General features: G+C 35.5%; 1 pseudogene across 1 annotated transcript in view; it reads left to right on the forward strand.

Moving 5' to 3' along the window:
* The first annotated feature begins 9961 nt into the window (after positions 1-9961).
* Positions 9962-16208, forward strand: part of LOC308510418 (large ribosomal subunit protein uL6-like) — a 61774-nt pseudogene continuing 55527 nt past the window's right edge. The window contains exons 1-3 of the transcript in view: positions 9962-10069; positions 10869-10890; positions 12807-12980. The product of the transcript in view is annotated as a large ribosomal subunit protein uL6-like (transcript). The remainder of the gene's footprint in view (positions 10070-10868; positions 10891-12806; positions 12981-16208) is intronic.

The raw sequence follows: 16208 nt of genomic DNA on the forward strand, positions 1-16208 counted from the left end.
ATATAAGAGGCCTGTCACAAATGGCTATATATTATGATTGCATTCATATGAAACGTACAAAAATGGCAAACCCATAAACACAGAAAGTAGATTAGTGGTTGTCTAGTGCTAGGTAGTAAGAGGAGACGGGCAGAAAAGGGGGCTAGTGGGAAGTGACTGCTAAAGTGTATAAGCTTTTGTGGGGGGGCGGGGGATGATGAAAATGTTCTAAAATTTTATTTGGTGATGGATACACAATTATGTAAACATAATTTACATTAAAAAAACTCATTGAATTGTGCATGTTAATGAAGTCTATACATATAAATTATATCTCAATGAAGCTTAAAAAAAGGCATGCATTAAAAAAAACTATGTATTTTTTGTGCATTATGGAGAAAAAAATTACACCATAATGCCCTGCCTCTAAAGCTTACATTCTGATACTGTATTCTCAATCATATAACATTACATACATGGAATTCAATTCAATTACATATCTGATGTCCCTAAAACTTTTGTATTTCATCATACACAAATTATGCTATTCAACTACAAAGCAGAACTAAACTCCTTTGCTATGGGAGGCAAAAAAGTCACATTTATTCCTAAATTATGCGCCAAGAATCATGTTGGAGGGGAAATCAAAGACTAATGATGCTATAGGCTAGGGGGTATTTTGGGTTTAGTTAGTGTGATGGTCTTTTTGAATCACTGTAGTTGGATCCTACACAGACTTGGGGCTGAGTTAGCAGAGAACACATTCAGAATATACTAACCCAGTCCTCCATAAATGTCTACTGATCACCTTGCTTGTGACAGTTGTCACACTCACATGGCTGAGCCCACAACTGGATATGTACGGCATGACTAAGAAAGGTTGCTTTGGCCCCACCAGGAAGTGAGGAACTTTATGGAAGAAATCCAAAGGGAAGAGGGCATTAGGCTGACCGATTGGCCCAATAACCAAGTGTACATAGGTTAGGAGAGTGGAACAAAGTACTCTGTCATCTCTGTCACTTTAATTTGCATACCAGTCCCAGCTTGCAAGGATTTATGCCTGATATCCATGACAGAGAGTAGACTATAAGTAAAAACTGAAGAAAACAGATCTCTTCACCAAGAGATCTGGTCTCACCAAAGAGTCTGGTCTTATATATTTACTTTCCTCATCTGTGTATTTCTATCTTCAAAATAAAGTGTAGAATAGTGTGTATAGCACACCATCAATTGTGTGAAAAGTAAATGTATTTATTTTGTATTTGCCTATACATACATAGAATAACTCTAAGAGGATTAACAGGAATGAATAACATATGTTAACTCATATGAGGGGACTTTACGATCTGGAGATGGGGGTAGGATTTTTTTTGTAATTTTCTTTAATGTATCTTTCATACTTTAAGTTTTTTTTTAACCATATGGATATATCATCGTTCAAAAATAAAATTAAAACTAAAAAGTGCCATATATATACACACATATATACATACATATAGGGAATATATATATACATATATACATACACACGCAAATATACATAATTATATGTATACATTTTTGTATGTTTGCATGGGAGCATGTGGGTATATCCTGGGATAACTATTTACTGAAAAAAAGAAAATAATCAACAGAAAAATTAATAAACACCATAAGAGAACTTACTAATTTGGCTACATAGAAAAATTAGTTCACAAAAATCAATAGCTTCCCTATATTAAACCTTCTATATGTAATACAAAAGAAGAAATGTTACCATTTGAAAAAGAAACACAACTATAAAAGTAATAGAAATAGAGAAAATATTCTGAAACAGAACCTAGATAATCTTCTCATCTGCTGATATAATAATAAACTGAAATCAGTATATATTTCACAGAGAACTGGCAATGTCTTAGATTTTTGCCTTTTGACTAGTGCTAAATTAAACTAGAGTTAAGAAGTCTAGTGATGGATGTACAAGTGTTTCCATTCATCCTACTAGGTTTCTGATTGCTTAAAAAGTTGTTACAGAGAACAAATTGATTATTACTAGATGAGACAGGGGTTGGGAGGTTGGGTGAGAAAGGTGAAAGAATTAATAAGTACAAATTGGTTATTACACAAAAGTCAAGTGGATGTAAAGTACAGTACAGGGAATATAGTCAATAACATTGTAATAACTGTGTATTGCTTCAGGTGGGTACTAGACTTATCAGGGGGATCACTTCATAAATCATATAAATGTCTAACCATTATGCTGTACACCTGAAACTAATATAAAATAATATTGAATGTCAACTATAATTGGATAAAAAAGTCAATAAGATGTAAAGTACAGCATAGGGAATATAGTCAATAATATTGTAATAACTATGTACAGTGTCAGATGAGTAATAGACTTATTGGGGTGATCCCTTTGTCAAGTATATAAATGTCTAGTCACTATGTTGTTTCATGTACCTGAAACCAATATAATATTGTATATTGGCAGTAAATGAAAAATAATTTTTTAAAAATTAAAAAAATAAATATAATTTTTTAAAAAATCATTAAACAAGAAAAACCCATTCTGCAAAATAACTAATGTGGAACAATTCAAGATTTGTATTTGCTATTGTTATTCATACTTAGCTGGGAAATAACAGGACATACAAAAACATAATGACCTTTTGTCTGTACCTCTGAATACAGCACGTATCAACCACAAATAAGTCTACAGGAAGAAGATTGATTTTAAAAAAGAATCAAGCAAGGGAAACAATTAGCTCTCCCCAATAAATATAAAATGGAGAATTTTTTTTTATGGGTAGATAACCAAATAGTTTTGGGAAATATTCAGGAGAAGAAACAGCGACTGAGATCATCTTATTTTAACAAGCATTATGTTGTCTTATAAAACAAACATATCCAAAGAGCCACATAAAACTAATCTTTTCTCTTTGTATTACCTTGTATTATTTGTTATACAGTAAGATTGCTAATCTTATCCTTCTGTGTTCACATATGTGCCATAACTGCACTTATTTGCTCTGCAAATGCAAGCTTTAGTGAGTGGAAACACTTGCACATCTATCACTAGACTTTTTATACTCTAGTTTAGTGCAGCACCAGTCAAAAGGTTAAAATATAAGACATTACCAGTTCTCTGTGAAATATGTACTGATTTACATTTATTATTATATTAGCAGATGAGAAGATTGCCAGGGAACAGCAATCCATCTCTTAAAACAATTGCTGTCAAATGAATAATATGAAGTAAAGAGTTATTTAAAGTTCAAATAAGAATAAAGTTTTCAAGACCTGGGAAGAGAATAAATTGGTATTTTCAATATGGTCTTGCCATATTCATCAGTCTATTGATAAAGGAAAAAATATCCAGAAAGTTAAAATACAGGAATCCTCCTTTGGCTCAAGGAGTTTGTTTGTTTGGTTGGTTGGTTGGTTTTGGACCCTATGTTTACGTTAAATATACATTTTGCTGAAAGCTAGGTTTTTAAGTTTGGGTCTAATAAGAGACTCCACCCCTGGCCATCATTAAACAACCCCATACCTGGGCCAGGTGTGGCCTTACATCAATGCCACCATCTTCTTGGGCTACAAAACACTCATGATGTTTCTTCTTCTATGTAGGGCCACCTCATCAAGTCTCCCCAAAACTAAATATAAAGGAACCAGACGCAACTGGAAGACAGGACTCACAGAATTAGCAAATGATATCTTAATAATGTTTGTTTAGCTCCCAATAGTCTGAGTGGAATGGTCACTACCCAGTTTTATTAAGGAGCTTAAGGGAACTCTATATCTTAGATACAATACTGAGTTCAGAGACATTGAAGGGAAATTCATTACAATTAAGGACACAATTGCAACAACAACAAAAAAAATCTAAATTTATTTCAACACATTTCTTTGAATATTTGTAGGAAAGTATACTCCACACATCTGTATTCATCCTGTATTCATCCTATTCATTCCTCATCTTTCTCTTCTGGTTTCAGATTCTGCTTTCCAAGCAACACTGATTCAGCATTAAGCAAGATCACAGAGAAGGTTTAAACAATAATAATTGTTATTCAGAGGCACTTCAAGTCAAAACATGCCCTAGAGAACACAGTATAAATTTTGGAATTCTGATATACAAACCTTGTTGACTTGCATTACAGGAATTAGTCCTCTTTTCCAATTCTACTCTGTTTACTGGTGTGCAAATCAGGATTCCAACAGGAAACAGATGGTTAACTTAAATTAGGATAATTTGAGGAGGGTTTATTTACAAAGGGACTATTTACAGAAGTGTGGGTGTAGGAGAATTGTCAGGGGTAGTACAAGAATGCTGAGCTGGTTACAAGTTACCCCTAGGTTCCTAAGAACATGAGAAAGAGCAGTCATTGGAATGGGAAAGAGAGAGTCATGCAGAGATATCCACCTTGAAATGATGAGTGACCTTGCAAGGAGAATACAGCCAGCCTTAGGGCACCGGGCAGGGAGTCTTTTGCTGTTCTACAATCCAACAGGAAACGTTGAGGGAATGGAAGCTTTAATACCCTCAGTCACCAGTGCCACTTAGGAAACCTCTCGACAAATATCAAGGACAATGAATACATCTGGATCTCCTGCAGGAGTTCCCCAATGACCAAACCTAACCAAGAGCCAGAAGGCACAAGAGCCAGTTGATAAAGTATAGATGAGTCAGCTTCCTGGGGCAAAGATCAAGATAGAAGAAGGGAGGCCTATGAAGATACCCAACACACATGATTAAATTCCTGTGCCTACACAGGCTCCTTGACATACAAATATACTACACATATAACTTTAAAACCTTTCAGAAAAGAATTTCCCCTAGACATTTGCACTTTGTTGATGTTTTTCATGCTCAAAATGTCCACCATCAGATACTTCAGAGATGTAATACCGCTGGTAATCTGTAAATGTTGGATAGCACTGGCACTGAGTTGGAAAGACAAGAGGGAACTAACATTTTTTAATACTAGCCCCTTTCCATATTTTATTTCATTTAATCTTAAAAATGACTTTATGGGTTATAAATTTTTATCCACATTTTACAGATAAATTGAGACCCAAATGATTTAAATAATTAGTCCAAAGCCACACAGAAAATACAAAGTGAATCACTGATCCCAGGCCTGTTTGATTCTAAAGCCCACTCAGTTCATCCCACACCACATTACTATTGCTAACCGACTGCACTTGAGAACTTGAATCCAAAATAGTTTAACATTTTCCTAGCAGAAAGTAGGAAAAGCAAAAACCACCTAAAGATTTAAAAGGGAAGATTAGTTGCACAGGGTCCAATGTCTATCTGGTAGAATATTAAAGGGAGAATCGTGGAGGTAAAGGGAGTAGAGCAGTCAGGAAGGGGCTGAATGTTGAAGGAGAAAGGAAAATAATCAGTCTTTGAGCTCTTCCCATTCCCCTATCTTGCTGAGACCATCCTGCCACTTTTCAATGCCTATGGACTTTGCCCCTGAAGTTTACACCCTTCTACAAAGGAAGCATTTTATTATGTCTACAACGATGCAGTACCTCACCCATAATAATAATTTCGCCAGCCTCACATCAGTGTGCAACAGTCCATTGATTGTAGGCTCGCTGCAATTACCCTGAGGGCCAATGACTATCTCAGTTGCACCTGCCTTTGTACACGTGTGCTGTCACAATAAAATTAAAATAACGCCTACTCAGGTAGAAAGATGTTGTTCCCAGTGAGTTTACATCTTGATAGAACTAAATGAGTCAGTGACTCTAGGCAGACATAATGATGTCATAGGAAATCATAAGGGATATGTGCTATCAGACTCAGTATTCATTTGCCTAGAGACTCTAACAAACAACATTGAGTCCTAATATCTCTTTTGCTTTAAGGAGTCTGAAAGCATGGATTCAGACCCCAAATAAGAAAATCTACACATCTGTACTTTTCCCACATGGGCAAAAAATGGTAAATAGGAAGTGACTAGTTAGGAAAATGATGGAGTTATGTTCTTTTCATCATTTTTTTTAAAAGATGGACTCAGTGCCTTGTTATAGGCATTCAATATTTTCTTTTTTAGAATAGAGCTAGAAACCTCTAAAAACAGAATACAAAGAAATAACTTCCAGGGTTGGGCAGCCACTCCTCAAGTCATTAGGGAATCACCAGCAGTACTTTTATTTTTGACTCAAATTCCACAGTTGTCAGAAGGCCTAACATTCTCCTGGCTTCTTCAATTTCCACACTGGTTCTACAGAACTTATTTGTGAATGTTCTGTTTACCCAGCTAGCCTTCCGGCTTGAGTTGTGAAATCATTTCAGACAGCTAACTGGATAAAGAGCTTAAAATAGGGTGCCTTTATTCTTTATCGGCTTAAAATTGCCAACCAGCAAGCAGCCAACTTGGGTTTTGGATACATTCAGAAATGCTTTTGTGCTATTAATATTTTCTTTGCCATCCACGGAATAATTAAATTCTGAACTAACTTAAATAAGGAGACTCTATTTAACTCATGGAATATATATATATATATATATATATATATATATATATATATATATTATCAAATATCTGATTGGGCCTCTTTAAATTACTCAAATGATTCAAAATTGAGAATGGATAAATTGTATGAAAATTAAGGGACAGTTTGCAAAAACTTTCTCCCCATAAAATTCATATACAATCATAATATAAATATTGTGCAACATTCATATTATGATGCATATGTAGATATATAAGAAACTGTGTCTGTGTGATGAAAGAGGACCTAATCTATAAGTCAGAGACACAGGATTTAAACCATGTCTCTGCTACATGTCACCTGGGAGTCTCTGGAAGTGTCACTTAAAATCCTATGCCTCAGAATGAAAAAGTTAGACCATTATATAGTTTTCAAATCATGATCTGAAGAGCATCTGGCCCTCTGTAGCCATTATTGGAAGTGGCAATTGAGCATCCAGTCAACCCTACCACCACCATCGTCACCATCAGACCAACTTCATATTTTCCATTTTTGTGTGAGATTTTGGGTGACGATCACTTTCAAAATGTTGAAAAGCTTTGACTACAGTGTATATTTGATCAAATTCTATGACTGGATTTTTATTTCCATTGACATACAACTGTGCCTCTTTGCAAAGTAAATATCATTTCCTGATGTATTAAGTAAACATATATATGTATATATATGTGTATACATATATAAAAAATGTAGATATATTAAAAATCAGTGCAGCCCACAAGATATAAAAGAATGTCTGTTTTGGATTGATTTCTGTTTGGATTGATTTCTGCAATTTTCCTTACATGAATACTTTACTATTTATATCTGAACAGTTTAATAAGAACTAAATGTATTTTCAAAGTTGGGTAGGAACTAACTGGTAGGTGGCAGAATAATATCTCTCTTTGAAATGGCCGAATTATGTAATCGGTCCTTCAAAACACATAAACACAAAATACAACACACACACACACACACACACACACACACCTCCTTAGAAACATGTCTGCATTTAGACAACCAAAATCCCTCAATGATCAACAAAAACAAAGCAGGGATGGTGGAAGGAGAGCCAGAATTAGCAAAGGGTGTGATTTTTCTGGTTAACTCTCTTAGTTTAGAATGAAAATGAGAACGGTCTAGACCTTACCCAGTTAAAGCTGCCTTGGAGTCTCTTACACATATGTGTGTACAAGTGTGTGTGGGGAAGTGGAACAGGGAGAAGGAACAGAAGGCTAAATCCCTGGGGAAGAACTCAAAGGAGGCATGCTTATGCTGTCAGTCCAAGGACTGCTGCAATGAGAAGGATCCAAAGCCAAATGAACCCAGGAGGCCAATTCTCATATTGGAAATAAAGCAATGAGTAAACTGAAGACAAAGATGTGAGGAGCAGGGTGGGGTAGGAATCAAAGCATGAGAAGTGAAGGTTACTAGAGAACAAATTTCCTATACAAAGCTCATCTCATGTGGTGTAATTTTCAGGGTTTGCTATATTTTTGATAAATGGGAACTTCTCCTTAAACTGCAACTCACATCATAGCATATATATAAGGACATATAATCTTATGTGAGCCAGGGGAGCCAGGGCTTGGACAACAATGACAGCATGGACAGACTTTTCCTTGCAATATAAGAATTTATGTTAAAATCCAATCTTTTTTTTTTTTTTTTTTTTACTTAGAGACTTAGCACACTACATGGTTTCAATTATTTTCACATGTTAGTGCTTTGGCTACAGTATAACTGTATATTTTAATAATTTCATAACATTTCTTTGGATAATAGATGTCCTCATGTCACATAAAACTAGAGAAAAATTGAATTTTTAAAGTACCTTGTAGGCTCCAAGTCCAATTATAATTCCTTCCCCCAACAGTGTATACTATTTTTATACAATAAATATATTTTACATTGTTTGAACTTTTTCTTGTCTATTTGAATATTCCACAAAAAATTGTACCAATATACTGTTGATAAAATAATTATGTAATTATGTTTCCACAAAACAAAGCTGGAACAAAAAAGTCTACTACTACATTCTTAAAAATCTACTTTTGAAATAAGGAAAATTTGGTTTCAGTCAAAATTTGTAAGTGACTAGCCTTTAAATTTAAATAAATATGAACTTCTGTCCCTCTCAGAAAGCATTAGAGAGGACTTTTGCCCTCAGCATTGAGTTCCATAGGCCTTTATTTCTGGCCTCTAAATAGTTTCTTAAGCAAAAAGGTCAGATTTACCATATTTCTCAACTGTCATATATACAAAGGACAGTTACGATTTTCACAAATTAAAATCAGCAATAGCAGGTTATGACAATTCCCACAATTTGCCTAAAGCGAAATGTCATCGTTCTCACTTTTATTAACAACCATCTTTGGGAAAAAGCTACATATCACTTTGACATAAGAGAGGTACCAGGAAATTAGCTAGCAACTGAGTGATCTATGCCATGAGTGGAGATAGCTTAATGTTTTTTTTTTGTAGCCTATGAAGCAGAAACAACCTGGATTTTTATCTACAAAACCATAGAAATGTTATTTCTCTCATGATTTCTTCATTCAAAAGTAGCGAGAACCCATATAGATAGATTAGATAGATAGATAGATAGATATAGATGTTTGTTGTTTTAAAATCATGTAATATTTCACATAGATATGGCACATCTGACAACCCCAAAGCCATCACCATGTAGGTCATCACTATGTGTTCACAGTGGAAGATGGGAGCACTGAATATCTCTTGAATTAAATTTCTCCTAGTATAGCAAGGTCTAAACTAGAATTTCTAAATGGACTATAAAAGAAACTAAACAGACCATCAAGAACCTCGGTGATATGTCACTTGTAGCATTTTAATAGTCATTGATGATCCTACTAGTCATGAAAGTATTTGTGGCTTTAAGTATATATTTTAAGCCTAAAGGATTATGTAAATAGATTTCAGATTAGCAGTTTTATAACTGCTGATGGTGAATGGGACATACTTTTTTTTTAAATTTTATTGGGGAATATTGTGGGACAGTGTGTTTCTCCAGGGTCCATCAGCTCCAAGTCATTGTCCTTCAATCTAGTTATGGAGGGCACAGCTCAGCTCCAAGTCTAGTGGCCGATTTCAATTTTATTTGCAGGGGGCAGAGACCACCATCCCATGTGGAAATTGAATCGGCAACCTTGTTGTTGAGAGCTCGTGCTCTAACCAACTGAGCCATCTGGCCACTCCAGAACACACTATTTTGTTGGCAGTACTACTAAAGACAAGATGAAAATCAAAAGCTGATATCTATTTGTTAAATTTATAATTCATATTCCGAAGTAAAAAATAATGGGGGTATATGACTGATTCAGGTGAGAGTCCCCAAGAAGAAGACTAAGGAACAGAAATCTTTGTGCATTAATCATATTGAGAAATGTTCTGGGGATGAATTCCCTTTAAGGGAGTGAAAGAAGCAGGACTGGGCAGAAGTTAACTACAATGTAACAGAAGTTTCACCAGATCTCATGGTACTATGGAAATGGAACAGCCTTTCATAGCTGCCCTGGATAAGGTAACAAGGCCCAGCCTCCACTTCTCCACACCGCTGCCTCCACCAGTCACTGGACATGGTCTACCTCTGGTGAGAGTTTGTAACTTGGATGTAGTAGCTCCCTTCAGCAGAGGCCAATGTTCTGAGAGGTGCTCAGATGCAAGCCTTCAGCAGTTGGTACAATGAGTGCTTTCACCATAAGAGGGGCATTTGGGTAACATACCACAGCATCCACTATAGTGATGAAATTTTTACAAAGCCTAGGATTTTCAGAATTATTCCAAATGAAGTAGAAATTATATTTAGTTTGGTAAATTAAATGGTTTAAAGTTTAACATGTCTAGAATAACAATCATCAATATACCACTCATAAACTAACATGAAATAAAATTCAGAGAGAGATTTGACAGAAAAAATCATTATCTTAAAAAATAATTTCTAGGGTGGCCAGATGTCTCAATTGGTTAGAGCGTGAGCCCTTAACAACAAGGTTGCCAGTTCAATTCTATCATGGGATGGTGGGTCTCATGCCCAGCAATTAAAGATTGAGAACAGCGACTGGACTTGGAGCTGAGCTGCGCCCTCCACAACTAGATTGAAGGACAACAACTTAGAGCCGATGGGCCCTGGAGAAACACACTATTCCCCACTATTTCCCAATAATAATAATAATAATAATAATAATAATAATAATAATAATTTCTAAGAAACTAATCATGTTTGGTGCTATGATAAGTTCCATGCAGCCAATTCTCTGGAACTTTGAACTGTAAAAACCATTCTTAGGGACTTGTTTCTGAGTCACCTCATGAGAAGAACAAGGAAAAAGCAACCCTTGCATTCTAAGAGTTTTTCATTTTAACCTAATGTCCCAATGTCCCAATTTTAGAGTGTGGTTTGGTTCTTAAGATGTAAGAGGCTGCCCAAAGTAAATGGGTGGCATAGGATGGGAAGAATTATGTACACATTACAGTTTGGCAGAAAAGACATAAAGATTCTTAGGATACTGAACAGTCTTTTTCCAACTATTTTTTTTCCTGGACAACTATGAAATGGAATACCACTTGTATTGGCTTACAAGCGCCTATGAGTTTATTCTCTCTTAATGGTGTATGTTGCTCCAGTTAGTACATATTTAGGAGATGCCTTTTATCTTGTAGACCCAAGAACAACCGAACTCAACAAATGAATTTTGAGAATAGATAAGAACAAATACAGGTCACTTTCTAAAAACCATAGTAGGAGTTATGGATTATTTTTGAAAAAGAACTGTGCATATTTTAAGACTACATGTCTTCAAACATTTTCTTAATCTAAGAAAATATATATATTATTTGGCTGTGACATGTGCTAAAACAACATATGTCAATGGTACAATCTCTACGTACCATAGCAAAACTTTAAAAATGGTACCTCCTAAAGTTTTGGAAAAGAACAAAAGAAAAAATAATAAATGACTCTCATTTTAAAGTTACAAAATGAGTCAGGAAATAATTTTCTTGACAAAGGGCCCTCCACTTTTATAAAGTATTAGGATTTAGAGGAAAACGAAGTGAAAGAAAAGTGAAACTGTGTCTGGTCACAGTTTTTACTGGAATAGCATATTCTGCCAGGTGCAAACAGGTTCTCCATAAGGTGATGATTATCTTGGCACAAACACCGCAGTCTGAGATCTGCTCCTCAGTAGTCTTTCCAGCTTAGAAATTGATTTTTCCCCAGAATGGTTTACTTTCAAGAACACAGATTCACACTAACAAAGGTCCCAAAGGACTCATTAAAAAAAAGTTATTAATATAGCAAGTGTCAAGCAATGAGATTAGTGACCCCACTGAACTGACCAGCAGATCCTCTTGTCTTTGGAAAATGAGGTAGAAAGCCAAATCATCAGACAGTGGTTGGAGGAAGGTACAATATGACTCGGTTATTTAGTGGAATCTCATTCTATTTGACAGACACAGACTTCATTCTACACAACTGGTGTTTCTGAAAAGTGACTAGGAAACTTACATAAGCAGGGCAAGACAACATCTCTCCTGGATAAAGAGTTCTTTGATGGAATCTGGCATTGATTATGTGATTATGCTTTTTCTATAATTCCATGAATAGACCAAAGTTTGGAGTTCATATAATTTGGTGATTCCTCCGGGAGGGTAAATAATATAAAATTAGGTATAAAAGTGATTATTTAGAAAGAAAAAAGAAATCACAAACATTTACAAATTTAGAAGGCTGGTAAATATCAAAAGCATCCCAAACTCTACAAAAATTGTATATTTGTATTAATATTACTAACTGCCTAATAATTCACCACGTAATATGTTTCCTACATTTTGATCCCTTCTTCATATGATTACAATTTTGCAATATTTTTTGTAGAGAGAATAGAAAGATATTTCAGTCTTTCCTCTAGCATACCAATTTTTGTCTGTTTTTTTATAGAGGTTCAGAAAAGTCTGTCTTCCTTTCTCAAGTTGTTATTAGAATGCCACATCTGTATCTTCCTCCCTTGTTTCTTGCTCAGCCCGGGGGACGAATAAGAGACCCCTTGAAGAACCCCAGCCCTTTGATCTTGCTGGCTTGCAAATCCCCTGCTGCTGCAGCTGCTTCAATAAGAATATCAGCCACTGTCCCACTCCCCTACCCACCCCTGCTCCTGGTCCTGTGAGGAGGAAATGGACAAGACAGTCGTGAACCAGGGTCATTCGAGCCTCCAAGCCACAATTCAGACTCTGGTCCAGATCTTTTCCTTGCGGTCTAGCTTAGTGCTATGATGTTTCCAGATCCACAAGGACCAGTTCCTGATGGTGGTCTGCACCATGGCTGGCAGCAGAGGCTCGCCCCCCAGGCCCAAGCCTGGCCCAGCCCAGTTTAGAAGGGACCTTTGCCCCCAGATTTGACCAGAGGCAACCGCCTCCTCCTGCCTTTCCAGAGAAGAACACAGTGGGCCTTGAGAGCGGCTTTATGAGTGAGGGTCCTGAAGCTGAAGCTTCATCAGCATCAGGTAAATTGAATCCAGCCACACTCAAGTTAGACAGGTCTTACTAGGGAACCATCCTCTCTCAAGGAGGAGGATTAAACATTCCGATTTCAGGCCCCTCCCTGTGGGTTCTGTTCAGAATTGGAGGCAGGGCCCAGACTATATTTTTAACAAGTGTCCCGGGTGATTCTTATGCCCTGGTACAGTTTCAAAACAGGGCATTAAGGCAAAGTAGCATATCTCAATTTTGAAACTTTAAGCATGAGTTAAATATTTTAAATCTCAATAAGCAATTTCATTAGCCTTAGTTCCAGGTTTCTAAGACTGGAATGTGTGGGCATGTGGGTGTGGATGTGTGTATGGATGATGGTGGTATGAATGTATATACAGAGGGTGCCAAAAAAAAGTATACACATTTTAAGAAAGGAAAAAACTGTATTAAAATTACGTTGATGGTAACCACTTTGAGCACCTCTTGTAATTGCAGGAGTCAAACGTGACTTGTATTCATCTTTTGTTATCAGTACATATTGAGTATTACAATTTTAATACAGTTTTTTTTCTTTCTTAAAATGTGTATACATTGTTTTGGCACCATCTGTATGTGTGGTGCGTGTGAGAATGTGTGTGTATGTGAATCGGTGTGTGCATTTCTGTGGTGCATATGTGTGGTGTATGGATGGATACCTGTATGTGTGTGGGGGGGTGTGGAGTGGTGTGTATTGGACGGCTGATAAAGATGAGGAAAAATACCTCATTTTCACTGCCTAAAATGGGTATCTTGAAAAATCAAGATTCTCATTTGTACTAGAAATGTATCACTTTTCTGAGAGGAGTAATGAAGATTAGTTTTGAACTACTCATTCTTAAAACACGTGTCTTTTAAATTGATATTGCTTTTCCTTCTCATCTGGATTTTAACGTATTGCCAGGTTTCTGTGATTAGCTATTATTAAGTTGAGCCTTCCCCAATACAAGTCTCATAATTAAGTCAAAAGACAATATTATTGTCAAATATATGGTAATAGAAGGAGAACTGACTCTGGGTGTTGAACATATAATGCAATATATAGATGATGTATTATAGAATTGTGCACTTGAAACCTGTGTAGTTTTGTTGACCATTGTCACCCCAATAAATTTTGATTAAAAAAAAGACATTGTTGATGAAAAGAAAATTATATACTGTAAATAGAATAAAATTAGAATGGCATTGCCCATAAACACCCATGATTTTTGTAGGTATACTTTCATCTGATGAACCACTGATCTAAATTAAAATTTAAATATATATATATATATATATATATATATATATATATATATAGTAATCAGTCTTTATCTTTCACTTGAAAAGCTCTCTTCGTAGTAAAGGTATTAGCTTGTAGCACTTGAAAAACACACTATAAGTGGTCAGTCTTTGTGTTCATTAAAGATGAAAAATAAGAGGCAACAATTTATTAATAGCCCATTCAGGCAGTGGCAGACCCAGAAATCCAACACAGCTGCCTACATGCCTTATGCTCTATTTTCTCTTATCTTAAGGAGTAAAGATTATGGGCTTCAGAAGCAAGGGGACCTATGTTTGAATTCTTGCTCCACAGCTGAGATTTTTTCACCTACAAATTATGGAAAACAATACTTACCTCATAGGTTTGAAGAAGTTTAAATGGGAAAACAATCTGTAAACAGCTGCCTATAAAAATAAATGTTAGTAACTTTCCTGTTTCTTCGACCCCTTTTGAATGTTCTACTACTACTAACACTGTTCTTCGTACCTTAAACACCATCTCACAAAATTCATTCACTTGGAAAAAAAATCCTTCGAAACTTTTTCCATTTTTATCTAACATTAACATAAAATTATATCATTTTCTTTGCATATTTTCTTTAAATAAATGCTTTACTTTATTCACTTGATACAATAATATATGTGAAGTCACGTGTTTAAAGTTTACTTATATTGTAATACATGTTAACTTAAGTGTGTAACTATCAAAAAAATTTATTCTTCTAATACCTGAAGTCATGTTGTAAGCTACTGGGGTACGAGCCTCATACTTCAGCAAATATTGGCCAAAAGTGATCCAGTCTCTAGATTTCTTAATGAAAAGGCTCCTGCTCCTTCTACTAATGGCCTATCCTCATGAAGCAGGAATAGATGCTGCTGAGTCTATTGCACACATTTACCATGGCCACAAAACAACTTCGAAGGCCCATAGTTGAGCCATTAAATAAATTCCAAGAAATTGTCAAACTTAATAACTGCAGTTTGCAACTAAATGTACCTTGTTCTAACATACATTGAACAATAAAAGAGTAAATGAAGGCATCTTGGCCACGGGCCTTATCTATGTGAAAACACACACTGTCTCCCTAGAGCAGATCCATTATCATATACCCCTTAAGCTCCAGAATACAAAATATTAAGAAAACTAAGTAGATGTTACTAGAAAGCACAATTAAAATTTATAAGATTTCTTATTAAGGTTTAAGCTAGAACTTGATTTATAAGTCTAAGACGTGTGGATATATGTCTACATATTGCTTAGCGTATTAACATGAGAGATAAATTTAGTAATTTTGGTGCATTATACAAATAATTCTTACTCTATATGTTCAAGATAACTAAGACATGTTTTAAATACACTGGATGAGTTACAACATGGTACACAGTTTAGCACAGACAGAACATTCAGAGGAGGAAATCCTTTATATATAAAAGAGACAAATGAATACATGGGTTTATCAGTGGGCTTGTGAGCCTTTTCTATTCAGCATTCTCTGAGAAGAACCAGAAGCCATGTCCCAGCCTCTGGTGAGTGGATTATGGGGAAAACTTTAAGCTAGATTCCATCATTAAACTGAGATTACTGATGCTTTCAGGTAGGAGGAGTGATGACTATGATCAGATCGAATAAAATCTGCAAAACACTGAGACCATAAAATTCTTTTGGAAAATAAGTTAATAGTTCTAAATAAATGTATGACACCCCAATATTTTCAGAATTAGAAAATTGTTCATAAATAGGAAACATAATTTCATATTGAGACATAAAATCAAACTAATTTTGGAAAAAACAAAACATGCAAACTAGGCTCAAGGAATTCCCTGGGACATGCTTGTGTTAATCAATTTCTGAACTGTGACATTTTTATTGTGGAATGGAAATCAATCTCATGTGCCACACTGAAATTTAAGACAGTGCTGGAAAATCTGCCAGCATGGACATTTTCAAGCCAATTCCAATT

Source organism: Rhinolophus hipposideros, assembly GCF_964194185.1.
Source record: "Rhinolophus hipposideros genome assembly, chromosome: 18".
In the NCBI taxonomy this organism is placed as follows: domain Eukaryota; kingdom Metazoa; phylum Chordata; class Mammalia; order Chiroptera; family Rhinolophidae; genus Rhinolophus; species Rhinolophus hipposideros.